Source organism: Macrosteles quadrilineatus, unplaced genomic scaffold, assembly GCF_028750875.1.
Source record: "Macrosteles quadrilineatus isolate MER2022 unplaced genomic scaffold, UCM_ALF_1.0 Scaffold_5__1_contigs__length_97177068, whole genome shotgun sequence".
NCBI classification, from domain to species: domain Eukaryota; kingdom Metazoa; phylum Arthropoda; class Insecta; order Hemiptera; family Cicadellidae; genus Macrosteles; species Macrosteles quadrilineatus.
In genome coordinates, this window is record NW_026542598.1 from 21798129 (window position 1) to 21815985 (window position 17857).

A 17857-nucleotide genomic window follows, 5' to 3' on the forward strand; every position below is an offset into this window, starting at 1 on the left:
TTATTGGATTCAAAATGTGTACCGATTGTTTTATGATGCTTAAAAACAATTACCAAAAAAATTGTAAATTTTGCATTTCTCATAAGATGTGGTTAAAACTCAAAATAGTCTGTATGATTAGTAAACAAATATTTTATAACAGTCATACTTGGTTTTTAGTTTATTGGCCTTTGACGTTTTACGTATAAAAATTATGTATATCTTGGGTTATGGGTGTTGTTTAAAACGCCAACTTTTTACATAAAGTACAAAGGAAGCTAAAACCAGCTGACTTTTTGGTGGTTGTATACTTCAGTAAAGGCACATTGCCACATGAGACTCAACTTTTAGACTTGGGCAAAAGTTCTAAACTTGTCAGTGTGTAGTGTTGAAAAGGGAATTCGAAACTTTTCCTACTGATTCTTAAACGCAACTAACTTTAACTTTGCGTTAAGATGTAAATATTTGTATATTTATTATCACATATGTTTCTCGTAACTTTGTAAGCAGTTAATCGGTGGTGTTAATACAATTGAAGTGTAAACATGATTTTTTTACTGACTGAACCAACTACCAGAAGATTAAGATTTTGTAGCGATGCCAGAAGATTAATAATTTGGGAAACATTATGTTACAATTTTAAGGGCGTTGTCGTTTTGAATTCATAGTAGGTGAAAGAACGCACAAACGAATGAAGAAAGGTGGAAACATTAAAAGAATATATGTAAATCAACAACCCAGTAACCGTGTTTTGGCTACATATTACACATTTATGGCTATGTCCTAGTGTATATTCAGTTAAAGCTTCACTGGTTTTATGGATACAAATTGTGGAATAACAGAATAAAACAATATACCTGCCGATTTGATATCTCAATTTGGATATTGTTCTTTCTCCAACACATGTTTTATTTGTTTTTTTTTACCACCTTATATTTTAATATGTAGGCCTGTAAATGTATATATATTATTAATAATTAAAATATATTCTAATGCAATGTCTACTTTAATAGTTTTATCTTATAAACACCATAATTAATATGGGTTGGTTGTTATTAGGTTTCTTATTTTATAAATATAAAGGTTTATAAAGAACAATTAAGGCGTTACAATAACTTAATCATCTATTTGAATTATATTAGCATATAAAAAAAATATTTTTTGAAATTTTTGCGTTGTACGAACCTTTAAAATAATTTGAAAACGTAACCTTATAGTATTTAACATAGTTTCGTCTGATAAATTGATATGAAGAACTAATCAAAACTCGCAGAGAGTTTTGATTTAATCAGTACGATCTCAACCACGAAATGTTACCTGTCGTTGCTAACTAATTGTGATGCAGAGATACGCTTACGTATATATACATGTTTGCTTATATATACGTATATATATATATGATGTTTGCTAATTTGGGGATGAATAATAATTCTCAAAATCTAGTTACAATTTACACTAGATAATAAAATATATTAATTTAATACATTTAATGTATTAAACAAACTCAACAAGTCAAATTTTAATAAAGTTGCCACAGTAAAATTATATCCATAGCACGCTGTCAATGATCCAATTGAGATGAGCCCTACGTAACTGGAAAATATAAGGTAAATATGCAGCTTAAAATATTAAGGTTATTGATATTGTAATCAGTATATGAAATTTTATTTGGTTGTATTGTTTAAATCCTTATCATAAATGAGTAATTAATAATTTTTCTGTTGGTGTATTCTGTTGGATAGCTCTGTTCATAAGGGTTGGATAGCATATAAATTTATTCACGCATGGACTACTGTAAAATTATGAACGAAATAAAAATTAATGTTGAGCATTTAATAGTTAATTTAAAAGCATACAATGACCAGGATACAGACGGTCCCCTTTCTTAAAAAACACTTCCAGTGTAAAATCACAGGCAATACTGTGTATGAGTAACCTACTGTCTGGGGTTAAACAAACCAAAATAAATCCATAACACAGTTTCATATGAACCTATAGAATGCAGCTTCTTGAAATTTCGAAAGGTAATATTAACTGTTGTTAGTCTGTTCGAGCTTATTAATTAGTGTTTGACATATTAATAAGAACAAGACCAAGATGACAGCCAAAGTCTACTTGTTGAACCAACTTTAATTACTTGGTTAATTTAACATTGGCTTATGAATAAAACGTTGCACGTAGTGTTTAATGATTCGTGGTCGATTAAATCGATTCATAAATGGGTTTCTTAACCACAGATAGACAATCATGCGTATGCACAAGCATTATACAATTTAAAAAGTTTGTTATGGGTTGAAATTAAATTAAATTAACTTCCTTGCATGTTTACATATTTTGTTAATGCAAGTAATTTCATTCTGTTTGCTTTATTCAGTATTGCCTCCAGGAATGATTTAAGACAACATAAAACTATTCGAACATAATTTCGTCGTTAAAATACAAAAATATAACATTTAACACGCAAAAATACATTAAGTAACAGAAAGACGCGCGGTTCAAATATTTTTTTGTTAGACAAGGCTTGAAAATGAAACGTCAGTTTCGGAACTAGTCGCTTGAAAAAAACTATCCTAGGATTGACGACGTAAGGTACGTAACCTATTTTATATTGCTTACTTTACTTTTGTTAGAATTGAAATTCTGAACAAAATCTACCTTGAATATTGGCTTAATATCACACATTAGAGGTGTGTGCATATAAATATATCTTGCTATACGTTTTAACTCTTATCCTTGTAATATCCTATAATAATGACATCTAAAAATTATACTATTTTTACACAATCATTATATAAAAAAATAAGATAAATTACGATAATTGGTAACCCCTTTGTATATGTATGTAGTAGCCTAAAATCATATTTCAAATATTACTTTGGTTCAATATTTTGTGGAATTAAAAAACCCCTTTATTAAGCTTGCATATTTTTGTTTTGTTGTATGCCTTCTCATTGCCTAATACAGTCTTGTGTTACACAGAGGATACGCGTCCGGTAACCAGACGTGGATTAGGCGTCCGGCAGTGACGTCACCGGGTTGTGGGGTCCCGGAACGCCATTACCACAACGATACGATGTTCGGTCAGCGTTGTTCGTGGTGTAGTGGATAGAGTGCTCGGCTGATATCCCAGAGGTCCCTGGGTCGAAACCCATCGGTTTCTTTAACTTTTTGTCACAGATTTTGCTTTGAATGTAATTCTTCTTAACTGTACATCTTTTGTTAGAATTTTTGGCATTTATAATTTTATGTTATGAAGAGAATTGAACCTTCATTTGATTTTTTAATTATCAGCAAGTTTGGTTGGTTAGGTTAGGTTATGACAGTAACTGCCGGACGCCTAATCCACGTCCGGTTACCGGACGCGTATCCTCTGCGCTTGTGTTAATAGTATAATGATTTTTCATTTCCATAAAGAAAGAGGTATGCCAAAAAATTACAAGAAACTAAAATTGCATTTGATATTATTTTACATAATTGATACAACAATATTAAATGTATGCAAAAAATCGATACATACAACAATAAAATGGATTGATAATATTATTTATAGCAGAAAAGTTGTGTTTTCTGTTAACCCCAGTAACATCATTGAAAGAGAATCCGGCTGTTTTGTCACGTTTTGTTTATCACTACAAACTTTTCAATAGGCGAAGTATGAGCTTGTGAATTTCATTTAACTTCCCAACTCGTCCCCATTCGACAGATCGCTCGAAAGCAATATAACTTTGGTGTTCCGCACTGAAACTTCAGTCTTTATTATTTATTAGCATTTATATAGCTTAGATAGCAAATTATTTCAATGCTTATGATTAATGGTTTTGTCTATATAATGTAACTTAAAAACATACAATATTTGCATTGTTACAATATATGATTCACGACATCCCAGTGGGAGTATGTGTATCACTCGCATATGATTAAGTTAAGACTCAATTTATGGTAAAACTTTAAAATTGGAAGTAAAAAGGTAAAGGATCATCCGTTAACCCAGACGCTTAATATAAATTTTGAAACATATTCTAGTGTTCAAAAAGGAAACTTAAATTTATTTACCTACTCTTTTGGAAAAAGCACTCGTTTGAGCACCTGGAGGCAAAACCGGCCCACTTTTGAGTATGGCCAATGTTTAAATTAAAAATTTTAAAGAATAACATCATATCTACAGTATTTGGATTCTTTCATAATAGCATGTTGTTAAAATATGCAGTATAAAAACACGAATGAGTTCCTAAATATGAAGTAACGTAAATAACAAACGTGATTTCTGAACTAGTTAAATTATTAATTAAATAGAGACGACGAAAGATGTGGCACTATATTACACGTATAATGAAATCGCATCTACTGCGTATCCGACACAAATATGAGTCGGCTGTAAATTGGTTGTAAATTGGAAGCTTGTTTTTGTAAATGTGTTACTGAGACCAGCTGGTTCGTTAGCGAGGATCATTAATTGAACGCTTGAAGAAGAACTCGTGGAACTACTGTATTGCTCTTTATTAAATGTGGACTCTCTCTAAAAAATAACTAGCTATTTAGAGCTCAAGAGTAATATTATTGCTATGTTTAAGTTTAAATCAAATAGAAGTTAACTTAAATCAAATCAAAATTCGTTTAACCATTATATTAACTATAATATAAAATGTAAGAATTCACAGAGAGCCTAATTTGTTCATTCATGATGAATGGTTAAGGATTAGTTAATTATTTCCATTTAACATGCTGCAGTACTTATCACCGGTGAACTGTGCTGTTTGTTAGTCTATAAAAGTTAAGAAATTGTAAAAGTATTTTAAATAATATTTTGAAGGCTTAATCTAATTTGTAAAAAAAGGTTCTGCTAAATTGAAAAAAGCATCCTGCTTTCATTGTCTGCGTAGCCAAGGGGTTAGTGCTTTTCTTCAAATCTGAAGGTCGCTGGTTCGATTCAAAGGGATCGTTTCTAAACCTAGATGCCATTATGTCTTTGAGCTGTGAATTAATGATGCTATCTAACAAAAAGGTCCACTTTAGATAGTAACAAGACTAGGATTTGAGCCATTCCCTTTCAAAACGTTGAATAATGACATTGGCGGAGATAAAAAAAATTATAGTATAAATATGAACAAAGTTAAATTGCAAGTAGTTCTTAGAACTGTAACACTGTCTGGCTCTATTGTATTACATTTTCCAATGCAGAATAAGCGATATATTTATTATAAATGCCAATTTGTGAAAACATCAAATCGCTGAAAGGTACTCGTATATAACGTCGTGATTTAAAATTATTCTAAGTCCACCATTTAAACGAGGAATTGTGTTGCAAAGAATTCATTGCAAGAAGTAGTACAGATTTTATCCATGTATTTATTTACACTATTGAAATTCTCTACGTTCTTGTGTGAGAGCACAAAATTCTTGTGTAAACCCTGATCTCTTTGCCATCTAAAATCAACATTTTTTTATTATTTTAATACATTTTTTAAGCATCTGATTTGTAGCTCAGTGACTATTGGTGTCTGGATCAGTAACCATTTTAGGAATCAAACCAGATTTGTGATTAATAAGTATAATTAATATTCAAAGACGAATTAAATATTAAATTTCTTAAGACCTAAAAAGGCTGCGATATTAGAAAACAATAAGTAAACCAAACAAATAATTATACAACCTTAACCAATTTGGGTGTAATTAATAAAATCTAACTAAAAGTGATAAAATATTTCAGGATAGTCATGATCACTGTTCTAGATAATGATCTGGCATAAACTAGTAGTTGTTTCCAAACTGGACTAAAATTATGTAATCCTCTGGTATGGATTCGTTTAAGGAATTTATAAAACAATATTTAACACGGGAAAATAAATAAACATTCACAAATACATCGTAAAAAGGAAGGTTTTACACGTGTATGGAGTGATCCGCTCATATGGGCGTGTAATCTGATTTCAAAGGTTTCTGTAATCATGTAATCCCTAGAATTATTGGAAAGATCTTTCCCTTTTAAGCCTTAAGGATCTTTCCTCACTAATGGAATAGGGATTCAGTTGGAAAATGCAATATAAATATGATCAATAGTTATATTTTTTATATATCAATCACTTATATGTTTGTTGATTTGTGTATTCGTTAACTGCGTTTTGATTTATAAATGTTTTGTGCTGTGAACGATTATTTTTTGTATTCACAATTAACAATTATTCCCACATTAATTTTATTTTCCTCCTCCTACTTACAATAAAAACTAAGCACACACTGCTTGCTACATCTAACAACACATTTTCCATCAGGATAATAGTTCAGTATTAAGTTATTTAGCTGTGGTAAAGTTTTTCGAAGATACATTTTCCTTTTTCTAAATTACTAGCTAACGTTTTAAAAGTATTGATTGATGATTATAGGCGTTCAGTTTTTAAAGTAAGAGATAAAATTTCTAACAAAAGCATCGACCTTTACCTTACGTACAAACATCATTGAAAATCTATAATGCTGCTCAGTTTTTGTTTGAATTGCAAGAAAGGTTTGTTTGAAAATAAAATCAATTTTACTATTCATACTGACCAGATATTGTATAAACTATAAATCGTAACACTTTTATTTCATATTTTTTCTTTTCTATTGATATTTAAATTGATCATTTACTGAAAAAATAATCATTACTCATCTAATCGATTATTGCGGATATTTTATATAACAAAAATGCGTTTACTATGATTATTAGATAATATAACCCCTCCATCATGAAAACTTGAATTCCAACAAATAATTGTAACTTTTTCTTTTGTATTATTAGCTTCATCTAAGAAATAATACTGACAGTAGGATTCCTATAAACAAAAACATAATTTTATACATAAAAACAGGATGTGGTACCTTTGGTTTTTCTTACGTGTGCAAAAATTACTGCTTTAATACCATGTTCAATTTCGTATAATTTGCCTAATATCATAATTGACATATTAATTAATTCATTCTCAAAGGTTCGTAGTCGAATCACTGAGTTTGTATTAATATTCATGCAACCGTGAACACTGCAACTCGGCTCTATAGCTATTACTCTATACTATCTATTCCTATTACTCTACACTATATTCTCTGTACTTGCTGGTTAACTTCACTATTTATTTGCTTTAAAATTTAATATAGTTGGAAATACGATATTAAAGATACATCATAGATACCAAACAATTTTCTATGAAGATAGATTTTCCAATAAAAGATTATCGGATAAAGATTCAAACGTACAAGGAAATCTTTCTTTTGTTGGTTGTCCTATAGGGACAGAGCTGTAATGTATCTTCTGTGATTCCAGAGTCACTTTGACAAAAGTTGTTTATATTGATGAATAATGTAAAAAGTCCCAAGGGACCGAGCACCGCTCGGTGATGTTCAATTTGTTTAGGAGTTTAAAAATATAAATCCTTTATATTTATGGTTTACAACAGATTTTCATTTTCTATATCAAGTACATTAGTATTTTAACATACTGTATATAATATGTAATGAAACGAATTATACTTAAACATTTTGTCATACTCAAGTATTGGTTCTATTTATTTATACAACAATTTATCAGCATCTCTCATCCTTAGTCAATAAAAATCATTGTAATTAACACATAATTAATTGAACTTTCAACACAAAATCTCGAAATAAAATATTAGCAACTGTACTAACAGCTTACTAAAAAAGTTTTTTGAAATGGCTATCTTAAATCCTTTTACATATTTCCACGTCAAACCTTTAAAACAATTAGATAATTCAAGTAGGTTAATTACTAAGCCAACATAGTACGATAAATTGAAAGTCACTTAGAACATTTGGTCGTCGGGTTTAAATTTACAACAAATTTAAAAAGCAGTTTTCTAGTAAAATATATTTTTCTTATCCTAAAAAAGTACTTTAATTCTCCTTCGAAGGTATTTTAAAATCGGTAGTTTTTACATTACTCAGTTAAACGATTTTAAGCATAAACTAAACACTTTAAAAACTTATTTCTTATGGGAATAGGGTTTCCTTAAGACTCTTTGATCAATATTAGTGTAATGTTTGCGTTAAATACTCTTCGTATTTAAATAGTCGTACTTATCCCACTGCTAAGTAATACAAGCAGGGTATATCACATAACCAATGGTCAATTGTATTTTTAGGAATTAAGTTTTCTTTTTTACTGTTTTTATAATTTCGTGGCTACTTGACAATCCATAATGCCAATGTTATAAATATTAAAATTTCATTTAAAGTCTTTAACCAAAAACGAATTTTCCCTGAACAGAGTCAAAGCTAAAACTAAGATATTTATAACAATTTAGAGAAAACTGTTGGAGCGTTTTATGAAGTCGTCTATGACGCAGACGTTACTTGTAATTATGGCTTGGAAATATTTAGTTTCACTATTATTTTTTCTCTCACAGTACACATTTATACTGAGGTTTTGCCATATTTTCACCCAGCGCATATGAACAAAGAACAAACTATAATATTTTATATGGTCATTTACCAAATATAATTTTGTTTTTGTTGACTTGTGTCACAAATTGATTCTTGTTTAACGAAATTATATTGAAAATATTTTCAATAGCTAACGTAAAAATAAATTTGTATACTAATCCTGTTATTGTGAAATTCCTGTATTGGGTTATCTTTTTTTCAAGGAATAGTAATTTTAATTTCAAGCAAAACTGATAAAAGCCCTTAACAATAAAACATTATTTTACGATCGTTTTAAGTCAAATATCGATTAATTTAAATATTAATTTTTGTGTTTTTGAATTATTTAGCCAACCAACCCTTTCTTCGTTGCTGGATGAGTATAACAAATGATAAGTTTTCAAGTTATTACGCCAAAAAAAATAACTGTTTCTGGTTATAACTGTCTGGCTATAAATAAATGTGCTTATGATCGCTAGCGTACATCTTGGTTTACAATTAGTTTACAATAGTTTACAATAGTTTACAATGTTGTTAATTTCAACAATCAATTACAACATGAATTTTCTAATTAAAATGGTCTAATATTAGCTAGATGTATACATATGTCTAATATAATACTTATTTGTTTCGTATTAAAAAAAAAACATTTCAGTATGAGTGATAATGGAAATACGAGTCTATGAATCAAAACACATCATATTTGCATAAATGTTATGTAATGATTTTTGATACCTGAATATTAAATACTACTCAGAAATTGACCTTAAGACTAAACCAGCTGACACAGACATCAATAAATTAAGTGTAATTTTAAATTAGTTCATTAAGTAAACCAGTTTAAGCGTGTATTTAATTAAGTGTCTCACATTAGTTCATAAAGTAAGTTTAATTTTAATTTATTAGTTGCTGAAAAGTGTATAAACGGATCACTGAGTTTGAATAAATTTACATGCGACCTTTGGAGAAAACTTTGCTTCATAACCAACTAACAAGTCTGGCAAATTATATTGAGTTACCACCCTATTCATTTGATTTATATGACGAATTACAAACTCCATTTTTAAGGACCCATTTATGTATCTAAAACCAGAAGTTCTGATAATCTGATGAATCTGAACAACATTAAATTTCCCAAAAAATGCAGTTTGAATTATTTAACACATAAGCATTGAAAAATATAGTTAATCAAACTATACTTGCATAAAAGTCAAAGTTTAGTTGGTTAATAAGTTTTAGTATGTTAATGAAGAGTTCCATTATCCACTTCATATGAACCTTAAGAGTATCACTACCGACGTGGATTTGCCGTAAAAATATAATTTAAATATAATATAACGAATAGTGTATAACAAATTTGATTGTGATGAGATCCGTCTTTAGGGAATCAACGTTACATGTTTTATGTTTCTGAAACCACGTTGAGAAGATTGGGCAGTATTTCTGAGTTAAGTAAGAATTTTGTTTATCTTTACGTTTGTTACTGATCCTAAACATTTTAAGTTATTGCTAAAACCGAGTGGTTATGAAGATCGAATTTTAAATTTTTCTGATTTACAACAGAAAAGAGGTAAATAAAAATTGCTTTTCGAATGTGTTTTTCATGGAATACAATAAGCTGACTTTAAAATATAAAACCAATAGTGTGTGTGTAATCAAATAGAGAACATTCAAAGCTATCGACCTTCTCCATTTGTTTCGAAACAGTTATTTAGAGATATTTCAGTATGTCATACTTTATTTTCTGAGTTTATATATAACTGAACGATTATATTAGATTCAAAGACTTTTCCGAAAAAAAAGATCTGTGTTCTGAAAAAGAGGGCTAAGATATTTCTGATATCGTAATAACAGAAGCGTGTACCTAAATTGATATTCCGATAATGTAATACGTTTGGCGGATTGCAAAGTTGAAAAGCTAAGCTCTTTCGAATATATTTCAATCGTTAAATATTCCTTATATTGAAGAATATTCCGAAATTTTTAATGTTGATAATATAATTAAATGTGGCAAGAAATAGGTTTCAAGCAGGTCAACATGTTTTATTTTTAAAATCTTTTTATGGAATGTTTATTAATATAATAGATTTTAAGCCATAGTTATTATCCATTTACTTTTATTGTGTGACGTAATATTTATCAGCATTTAAAATATTACAGTTATTTTAAAGGTAAATTATTGAAATTTAATTTTGTTTCATCATGTTTTTATTTGTCTATTCGTAAACCTGAACTTATATTTAGTCATTGTATGAAGTGAACGTGTAACATTTAGAGTTTTTTTAACAGTAAATAATGTTCCAAGTATCTAATGTTATGATCTTTCTTTACTTTACAACTAATACACTAACTAACCAAATACAAGATAACCGGAACTTAAAATTATTTACATATTTATGTTTTTTACAGATTTTTGGTTAAGCCTCACAGCAATATAAAGTAGGAAATTACTAAAGAATCTATATATTCTATTTAAAAATATGTTATGGCCGTAAGAACTGTTCCGCGTCTGAGGAAATCTTACTATTGGGGAACAGTCCTAAAGGGACGCCAAAGTAATGTATCTTCCATGTTTCTTAAGCCGCTTTGGGAAATGTGGCGTGTCTCATTGGATAACAAAAAGAAATAAGCTTCTTCAAAACATTATCATAGCAGGTCAACTCATCTAAAAACTTGTGAAAGACGTTTCAAAATCATGCAGTTTGAATGTTAAATATTATACAAAAATACTCTGATAATGGTTACAAAAAGTGTACAACAACTGGATCAACAACAATTCAACTGGATCAACTGGGACGTAGTGAAATTAAAAGAAACACTGTATGTTGTAGACCTTTTTAGATTTTTAAGTTATTCTTTTTAGAAAAATGAATTAGTAGAGATAGCTCAAACGACGATGCATAATTTTTTTCTAAAATATAAATAACTGTTTTATATATTTTATACCGTCCATACTTAGATTAATCGTGTTTATTTGATAACCTAATTTATATGTATTCGTTTTTTTTTTATTGTCTGAAAATTCAAAAATCTTCCTAGGAGCGAAACATGAAGAATTACTGTACAAAACCGTAACCGTTTTTCCTTACATTCCCTTCTGAGTATTTTTCAAATAATTATAACATCTGTTTAAAATGGAACTCTATTAATTTAATTGATTTCTGAATGTTATGATAATGTTTAAAACATCACAAAAACTAATTTATTTAGTTCTGTTAGTAAACCCTACGGACAGAAAGATGTTTAAAAGGTTTGCGAAGCAAATATTTTCGTATTCCGTGTGAAAGTCTTATATATTTTTTTATTAGTTTAATCTAAACAAAATGTGGAATGTTGTACGACGAAAATAATTTCATGGGTTGAGCATTCTCCTAATATATTGAACAAATGAAGAATAATAATTATTCAATTGTTAGTTTTAGTAATTAATATTACTCTTTTTAATTTTATGTAACTGAAATGCATTAATAGTAGTTTTTACTTTAAAATTGTGCACTCTACCTGTTATCCGCGCGCTAATGGGGTTTAGGATCTCCGTCACTGTCAGCTTGGTTCTCAACCGATGGAAAAATTATTTATCTTACTTTATTAATTTCATATTTGTGTAGGCCTTTACGTTTGTAATACCTTTTCTAAAGCATTTTACTCATGAGAATTAATTTTTTGATGGAAATTGAAACCAGAGAGTCATAGATTTGTTTTTAAGGAATTTGAAACCTTCTGCAGACGAAACAAGTTTTAAAAGTTAACTGAGGATTAAATGCCTGCAAGCGCTTCTCGCGGAACTGTTCAATGGTGCATCAAAGCTACTGAAGCCCGAGATGTAGAGGGTACCCTTAAATACCTGAGAATGTTAGGTGCCAACATCAAACCATATTAATATGTCCATACAATCTGCAGTATAATACCTACTACTTATTTTATCAAGCACCCTCAGTCATACTATTTGGTCTAAAACCTTAAATGTAGGAATTGTGTTTAGACATTGTCTATTATTGTGAGACCGATGCTTAATACCAAGGAAAAAAAATACCTAAAGTCTATATTCTGTGTTTACTAATGAAAGTATTATGTGATGTATTTTCAGGGAGCAACGGTGCAAAACATGTAAACACATTTGATATTCAAAAATGGTAATATGCTTTATCTGTTGCGGAGTGAAGGAGGTTAAGCTCTTCTTGGATTCAATATTTTACATCTACCATCCTTTCAGTAATTGAGTTTTTCTCGTGCGAAATAAAATACTTCTTTGGCATTTTATCTGTTCCAGGTAACTTCGCTTCTTTCAGAAACATTCTTTGACTAAACATAATGCGTTATCTTTGAATAAAAAAAAAAACATCTTTCTATATTTAGAAGATTCTAAGTATAACATTTCCTACTGACCATTTTGTAAATCTGTCACAAAGACTTTTAGATACATAATTTAAGCTTTCAATCTTTTATCATAGAGCTATTTATGAGTGGGATTAATCTTATTTAAGAACAAACTTTAATGGTTATGTAAATTTAACTGTAATAGAAATTAAGTTACTACTTATTTTTGTTTATTTACAAGATTTGTATTGGAAAAGGACTATCACTTGTGTGGTTATTTAACATAAAAATAATGAAAAATAAATATAAATAAAAATAATGTGTGGTTTTAGAATAAAAATCTTTAAGAAATGTTTAACAGATATTTGACGATAAAATATCCCTTCATCTGCATCTCAACTCCATTGCGATTTTTTACAAAACTTTTCTAGAACATTTAAAAATACTAATACTTCTTAAAATATATAGGACATCTAACTGGTAATTTTAATTTAGACCCTCTTCGGCTGTCATTAAGTTTTATTTTTCTGTACACGTAATATGAATTTATTTCCCTTTTTGAAGTTTAATATGCTCTTAAATAATTATAACGATGAATCTAACATAGTTATAGTCTTGTATTTATTATTTTTGAGGTCCAAAAGATTAAACCGTGTGGCAAACCTAGGATGTTTTATGTGTAAAGATTATAGTGTAGTATGTAAATCACAGTACGTCTTACATTTAACAATAATAACAATTATCTTATACAATATTAAGGAAATATTTCAATAGATCGTCCCATTAGAGACATCGCTAGTGGATTTATAGCTTAACGATATGGAGAGGAAACCGAACACACAAATTGATATTCATACATTTCGGTTAAATTGGAGATATACGGAGGCTTAGGGTTAGGCCTTCTTTACATTTCATATTTCCATATTTAATCAACAACTTCAACAGGTGAAATAATAACAATGTTTCAGAATATTTAAAAGGTCTTTCCTTTGAAAATTATTATATTATGGCCAGGTATTAATTGACAATCAACAGTATTTAAATACATTCATAACTATAAGTCAAGAATGTTTGATAAAGTAGACCTTAGCAAATTGACATGAATGCCATTCACCTATAGCAAAACCTGTAATGAATAATATTTTATGTCAGTGTATTTCTCTAACTTTCCACTTTAGAAAGTTGTTTGGTTTTCCCACAATGTTTTAAAATATTTTGTTTCCTTCTTCAAATTTGTTTGTAGCTTTGATATGTTAAACATTCCTTATTTTACAGGTTCAATTCTATATCTCTCTAGTAATGAGTTATACATTTGAAAAATATTTATTATTGAATAATTGAGTACATCGTCTCTTTTTATCTCCTAACAGAACAAAAAGAAACCCTAAAAATGGAAGCATAGAATATACCTTCATTATTAAAGTGGTTTCAGAATCTTAACTTTTAAGTTAAAATAACTTACGGGTTTCAGTTTAAGGGGTTTCGGGTTTTCAGAACGAAAACCTGGTAGTATTTGGGTCCGGCAGGATAAGATAATTTTTAATTCGAATCAACCAATGTTGCTTACTAAGGTAATAAGCAGTCCTCTCTCTTCAAATAACATTTCTTACTTTAATCATTTAGTTTTGATAAAGATATTCAGTTATTCCTCAAGTAATCTATTCGTATTATTTTTAGGCCCACGTCCTTAGTTTTGTGATTCTATGACACAAAAGTGACTTTCGAAACCATTGTGGATATTCTATCTATTTACTCTAGCGGTATCCCATATGTTATAAATTTAATTATGTTGAATAAACCACTTACAAAGTTAGTATCAACATTTAATTTTTTGTTGTTGTTGTTAGGCCGTAGTATTTAGTTTATAGTGGTAACTAAAATAGTGATTAACAGTAAGTTATTCTTTTGGAGACTGAATTTAACTAGGTTCGTTCTTATTCTCAACCCGTCAACAACTTAAACATATGACTGGAATATCTAGCTTTAATCAATGGTAATGTAGCTAGTTCTTATTTTTTCATGCTAGATGTGTCGTTATTTACAATCCTTCGACTTGACTGTGATAAGTCAATCTATATTAATATCCTAGTATGGCCTAGTTGATTATCCATTACTACGTTCTCGTATCAGTTAGTATTGATGTAGCATGTCTATTAAGTAGGGTGATTATGTTGATATCCATTGCTAATGATGTGCAGGAGATATGTTTGTCGGATCATCCTAAACACATAATAATCATTAAGACATTGCCATGCCAATTTTGAATTACCAGTCCTCATAAAATATAAAAACTACAAAATTAAATAATAAAAATAGTACAAACTTAAATAAGTCCATTTTTTTATATCAAATTGTTTAAACTATTTAAATATGATAGTGCTACAAATCACTTCAAATAATATTTCATATAGGCCTATTAGAAACAAACATTTAATTTACTATGCTTTAAACCACTTATTTTTCAAATTTAATTTATTATATCTTTATTTACTCGTACTTGTTGCTTCAACTGTGGTTTTAAAGTATTTTTTTTAAATAAAATTGATTGAAAATAATTTCTTCGCACTCTGTAGATTAATCATAAATGATTGATTTGCATGATATCAAAGCAACTAGTTGTTTCTCAAGCTCAAATTTAAAACAAAGGAAAACGATCTGCTGATGAGTCCAAAATGTTTCACTAACACTTAAAATGTTGTTTCCTATGCTCTGAAAGATTTCCTTATTTGCCTACTACTTGCACTAGTTTCGTTTTACTATACATTTGTATGATTAAAATCTGCTTATGAAGTTTATGAAATTAAATGTAAACAGAATAATGCTATACCTGGTGCCCGTATTTGTTTATGTATTTGTGTGTTGTGATAAAAAGTATAGTTCACATCTTGTGCTAAAAGTCATTTTCCGGCACTTGATTGTTACCGTTTATACAGATCCTACTCTTCCTTGGCATCACTTTGCACCCAAAGTTTTGTGTTTCTGTGTTCACACGTGATACATGAGCGAGTATCTACTTTTTTTAACAATGCATAATTAATTATGATACGTCAACAATTGTTACTATGATTTTTTTTATATTTTCAAGTAAAATATCGAATTTTTTGATCAGGTGATGCAAATTTGTAGACTGTTTTTGTCAAATGGAAACAAAAAACCAGAAACATTTGGGTTTGCATAAAGCGTGTAACATAATTTTGCGTTTATAGAGGTATAAATAATAATTTCTAATTACTATTAATAATGATTACTAAAATTTTAAAATTATACATTATTAAACACATCAAAGAACGGAAAATAGAATTCAGAAAGTTTTATGCTCCAATTGCTGAAAATTATTGGATTAGGTTAGTTTAAAGTTTTTATTAGGTTGTATTTCAGCTTGGAGAGAATCATTTCTCTAATTGTTTCAGACTCCAGGGTAATTAAATCTGGTTGTGCTTTTGAAGGAGTTTCCCTACCGTGCACAACATCCGCCCTCTGATTCTACATTAGACCTTTGCTGGCTATTACTTCACTTTTAAATATTATTTTGTTTTTCGCTTTATGTAGGTGTTGAGGAATTTGTAAATACATTAGCTATCTCATATTTATCTGAAATAATCTAAACATTTTCACTGGAGTAGAATAAACGTAAAGTAACTTAAAGGAATTGCTAAGATAAATTTAATAATTAATTGTTCTATTTAAGACTATGACTATGGCACACACAGATGTATTGTAGCCTAAAGTTCACTATTCAATTTAAAACCGGTGCAGCAGTATATCCAGCTTGTTAAAACTTAGATTTCCACACAAAAAAGACCACTACAGTGGTAGCAAAACGGGAGTGCCGATGGAGACCAGGCCAAGTCCCTTTAAATGCACGCACGCACCCCCACAGGTCTCCATCGGCACTCCCGTTTTGCTACCAATGTAAGTTAACATTGACCACAAATGCCAGTTTCAAGATATAGTATTGTTTAATATATTTATCAAATTTTAAATCTATAAATTTAAGAGTCACACTTTAAATTCAACGTTAAAGTTTTTTTTTTCATTTTCAAACTAATTAGATCATAGAAACGTAATACTTAGTTGCTTTACAAAAGTGTCTGCTAGTGGACGACTTTCGATGAAACATATTATTTAAGGCGATCATCTATGTTGTAAATATAAAAGCCACTCAACCAGACCCAAATCAAAACTCGACGACAACTTTATAATCCTTTGAAATCACCAATGGATGGGGATTCACTCAAATATTTACATCCAGCCTAAACTAACAGAACTGAACCGAACCGAGACTTTTATGACGGCTGTGTGGCAGCTCTAACGTTTTATGGTTGCCCTGATTTCCAACATAGTATGCAGCTTACAACGCTAGGAAATGTTTTGAATTGTACCATGTGAAACATGTTTGTATTATTTTACTTTATGCTACGCAATTGAAATTGCCTTGTTGCATTATAATCGTTATAATTACCACCTTTGGTATATGCTCCAAATTGTACCTTTCCTGAATACAAAGGTAGAAAACAATTTACAAATTGAAGATTTTACAATGCGAATTTTACACTTTTGAATGGTCTTAAAATAGGTAGGATAAGACTATTTATAAAAGTACTAATTTTTAAGATTATGTTTGCGACTTGATGAGCATTTGCTTTACTACCTTTAAGGTTAACTAGATAACCTGTTGCTCGAAATCGAGCAAAACTTGTAATAAAATATATATCTATATAAGAGGAACTATGTATGTATGTATGTGTGTATATATGTATATACGTTATGGACTCCGAAACCGCTCAACAGATTGTAATGAAACTTTCAGGCATTATTAAACATCTTTCAAGGATGGTTTCTAGTGAAGTTTGGTGCAGATCCGTCAAAAGGGCTCTGCTCCAGAGTATTTTAAGTGGGCCAATGTCAGACTTTTTGATCTACAATGTTTACAAATAAATATAATTTAAAAGCAGATACTTTCACCAACTGTATTGAAGGTTTGAATAATCACAACATTCTGTATTAGCATTAGTCATGATTTGAAATAGTGCCACAGTGTTTCTACAGAGTGCAGCACAGAAAACTATTTTACTTTTGAATTAGTCCAAATGTATTAAACCCCAATCGCAGCACACCTGTGCACTCAACAACGTTTAAATTCTCCAATGTT

The 17857-nt window shown here is 29.5% G+C and overlaps 1 protein-coding gene across 2 annotated transcripts in view; it reads left to right on the forward strand.

Moving 5' to 3' along the window:
- Window positions 1-17857, forward strand: part of LOC128995955 (neuropilin and tolloid-like protein 2) — a 106865-nt gene that overhangs the window by 45387 nt on the left and 43621 nt on the right. Inside the window, exon 1 of one of the 2 annotated variants that reach the window (XM_054421031.1) lies at window positions 1552-1586. The exons of the other annotated variant lie outside the window; for it this stretch is intronic. The gene's annotated coding sequence lies outside the window, so the exon portion shown is untranslated. Of the gene's footprint in view, window positions 1-1551; window positions 1587-17857 lie in introns of those variants that run through there. 2 annotated transcript variants of the gene reach the window in all.